At 34.7% G+C, this 4,129-nt stretch overlaps 1 pseudogene; it reads right to left on the bottom strand.

Moving 5' to 3' along the window:
* Window positions 1–334: 334 nt before the first annotated feature.
* On the bottom strand, window positions 335–2,157 carry LOC145100521 (cytosolic sulfotransferase 5 pseudogene; annotated as a pseudogene).
* Between the last annotated feature and the right edge of the window lie 1,972 nt (window positions 2,158–4,129).

Here is a 4,129-nt window from a genome sequence, read left to right as displayed (position 1 = left end):
TATATATATATATATATATATATATATATATATATATATATATATATATATATATATATATATATATATATATATATATATACCTTTCTTTTCATTTCTCTCCGATTCGGAAGCACAAATGATAATTTCTTTTTCTTTTTTTTTTCTCTTCTTTTTTCTCCTTATTTTATTTTATCTTCTCTTCTTTTCTTTGTTATAACTCGGGAGCGGGGTGTCAAAGTACGCATTTCTAAATGTTAATGTGTAAAATGCGTACTTTGACACCCCGCTCCCGAGTTATAACAAAGAAAAGAACAGAAGATAAAATAAAGTAAGGAGAAAAAAGAAGAGAAAAAAAAAAGGAAAAAGAAATTATAAAGAAATGGAAAGAAAAGTAAACATTTTGTTTTTTCTTTTCAAATCCTCCCAAATCGGGAGGAAAGGTAGGAGGGAAAGTTTTCCTTCCATTTCCTCCACTTCCTTCTTTTAATGAAACTCGGAAGCACCATTCTCTCTTGCTTTCCTTTCATTTCCTTTGTTTTCTCTCTTTAAGTTGAACTCGGAGCGGGGTGTGAAAGTTGAAACAGAAATATGAGAAATATGACGAAATAAAACACGCTTTAAATAATATGATTAAGCTTTGTGCATGAGACCAAGTGCCAACCCTGAACCCCTCAATCTGGTTTCAGTGATAGAATCAATCCGGTCTCTCATCTCCTCTGTCAAGTAATTTTCCCAATCTCCCACCTTTCCTTTCCTGAAAAAATTCCGATTCTCCACCACCACCGGCGCCCTAAACTGCTGAACACCGTCCTTATTCACCGCAAAGTTACTCAAATTCTCAAAACTACACAGCTTCACAATCTCTTCCACCACTCCTGCCTCCTCCTCCTGAGCAGTAAATGGCATTCCCATAAACGCCGCCAACTTCTTCATCTCGACAGATGGTTCCCTCTTCATATCCTCATACTTCAAGAACAAGATCTTCTCTGGCGATTCCTGGCTTGCTTTCCAGTACCCCAACACATGGTCCCAAAAAGGTCCGTATTCGGAGATTCCATTGCAAAAGAGCTCGTAAGCTTCATTAAACGAAATGGGTGTGAGTTCCTTCGACCTGATTTTGCTCATGAAATGCCACTTGGAAATGAGTGCATCTTTTGGATCCCTACACACGTACACAAACTTGCATGTCGACGATGATGATGTCATCGAGGTCGGTAACAAGTTATGAGCGAAGTGTGTAGCAAACAGTCGAGGGGAAGGGAGATTGTCGAACTTACTTACAGGATACTCAAGAAAGATTTGAGCGTCGAGGGAAGGGAAGACACCGTGGGGTCCGGTGTGATGAAGAGGATGATCGGAGATCTTGTAACGGTGGCGGTTGGCGGTGGCGAACATGAGAGCTCTAAGCCAGGTGGTTCCACACTTCATGAAAGCTGCGAGGAAGATGTCGGTGGGCTTTGGATGGAAGTATTCGTGGATCATTAATAAGCTCGTGATAGCTGTTTGGGGCAACCAGAAACCTTTGTGTAGAAAGATTTCAGGTCCCCTCCAACCTTTGCCTTTTGGTAGAGTTGCAACAATGTCGTTTACCTTTCCATTGAGCTTGTTGTGGACGTGTTCTTGTTCGTTTGAGATTGGGTTTTCGCCATTAATGGATGTGGAGTGGGAGCATGTATTTTGGTTGGGAATATTGAGGTCCGTCGACATGTCTTCGGAGTACTGAGAATGTCGAGAGTTGAAGTAGATTGATAGATTGATGCAGGAAAAACTTGAAATATGGAGCTTCTTTAATAGCCATTGCCATAGATAAGATAATAGTATTAAGTAACTATAAAACGTACAATCAAAGTAACTGAAATATATAAATATAATCAATAGTAAGATACAGACACTAGCATGGCGACAATTAGCGATAGGATCGGCAGGATTCTGGCCACCCGAACCGAAGCATTCAGTCAATGGAGGTCATAGATTCATGATCTTGATTAAGGAGAAAGAAAAACAATGGAGCCTCCTGATGACCATTCGCACTCGGAAATAGAATCAGAGTGTCTGATATGATGAGGCTGAAAAAGACGACCATGAAGAATGAGGCTAAATTGAAGTTGAAGATAAAATACCTTCACCGGTGGAAGGAAATTCGGAAGGTGTCGGAGATCAGCAGAGAGTCGGGGGAACTAGACAACGATGGTGTTTGAGGTCACCGATGACAATCACGTTGAAGAGGCTAACGATTGTGTAGAATTTCGAGATTCGAGACGCCTTTCTACATCTCCCAATAATTTAAACACCGTTATTAATTTGGATCAACATATGCCCACTGATACTGGCCCTTGTAATAATTAAATACCACTACGAAGCCCATCGAGAGTATAACTACAAACCTAGATGTTTACTATTAAGTACCCAAAAAAATATTTCCTGGTATAATCAAAAAAAATTATTTTTCATTATATCTGTCACCTGTCCGTGTGGAGAATTAGTTAAAAGGTGTTATCATATTTTAAAGTTGTGACCTTACATATCATGCTAAACATGGTGTTACAAGATTAAGGCTAGTGGGTATGGTGTCATACTCATCACGTCAGCTTTATGATACTCCTTTAAATTTTTGTTATTTTCATGGTATGGGTTGCCACATTTGTTATGTTATTTTTTTAAAATTAATTAATTTAAAAAAAATAATCATTTCAAACATACGATTTTAGAAAAAAAAAACTAAAATTACATTTAACTAGAATAATAATTAAGATTTATAAGTCAAGGGTTCATTTTGTAATTTCAAAAACTATAGAGAATTTAAGATAGGGTACTTTTTGTTAGTAGACCAAACCCTAGAGACCTTTTATGTCAAATCTGGAAAAAATGTGTTGTCTTCTCCGTCATTTTGAACTACATAGGAAGTTTCTTCAATTTTTGTTGACCGGCACATTTCATATATACACCCTCTCTCATCGGCACAAATCTACCGAGTTGCTGAGCCGTGCTCGGCATGCCGAGGACTCTGCTGTTCGCCGAGGTAGCGAGGTGCTTGCCGAGACCACACCGACAAACTTATGGCTAAAGGGAGTTGTAACATTTTTACTTATGAAAAAAGTGTCGCATAGTCATTACGTAAGCTTTGATCATGTTTGCCACAATTTACCTTTGAATAGGGTGTGGTGAGTTGTTACTTACCAAATTTTTTTTTTAAATATTAATTAATATAAATCCAAAGTTTTCAATCTTTTATTTACAATAACAATTAATTTAAAACTTTTTAAAAAAATTGTCATGGCATTTAAAAATAAATATATAAATTACATTTGAAAATTAAATACATAAACAAAAACTTTTAAAATACATCGATTTTTTATAGTTTTTAATCGTTATCTTTTTTTAATAAATAACGTTTATTTTGGTATTTAGGTTAGTAAATAAGGTTGTTGAAGAAAAGATAGGCCGATAACGTTTACCCTTTTTATATGGATTAAATAATTCATAGAGAAGAAAACAAATCATATATATATATATCTATTTTAATAAATGAAGGTTTTATAAATTTCATTTTCTTATTCATTTGGGCACATGATATTTTCAAGAATTTTTAAATTTTCTATTTTCCATTTGTAATTTTCATTTTATTAAATTAATATTCCGTATTTAATATTTAAGGTAATATATATGTAATGTATTCATTAGAAATGATTTATATATATAATGTATTCAATACATTAAAACATCATAAATTTTAATGATTTATATATATAATGTATTCAATACATTAAAACATCATTAGCGTTGGTACTTATGCTCCTGCATATGAAGTTTTTCAACATTTTTTCATGTTTTCTTATAAGTTGTTTTAGTTGCTTGCCCTTTTGTTTGCATGCAGATAAAGTTTGGGTCTAAAAGCACACAACCAACATTTGAATGTAATCTAGTATCCCTCAACAATAGAAGCGGCTAATCACAATGTCAAATTCACCCCTTGTGAGGTTTGTTTGCTAAATATAAAATATTTTTGATTCACTCATACGATTTGATAGTATGCTAATTGCAATCGGTTAACATGATTGCAAGGATAGAAATCAAAATCTGGTGTTACCCTTCAGGATATAAACTATTATGGATGTTTCTCAAGGCTCTTATCATAGTATTACAAAGT

The sequence above is a fragment of the Lactuca serriola genome, chromosome 4, assembly GCF_051521515.1.
Source record: "Lactuca serriola cultivar US96UC23 chromosome 4, Lser_US96UC23_V15, whole genome shotgun sequence".
NCBI classification, from domain to species: Eukaryota; Viridiplantae; Streptophyta; class Magnoliopsida; order Asterales; family Asteraceae; genus Lactuca; species Lactuca serriola.
This window is presented reverse-complemented; position numbering and strand designations above follow the sequence as displayed.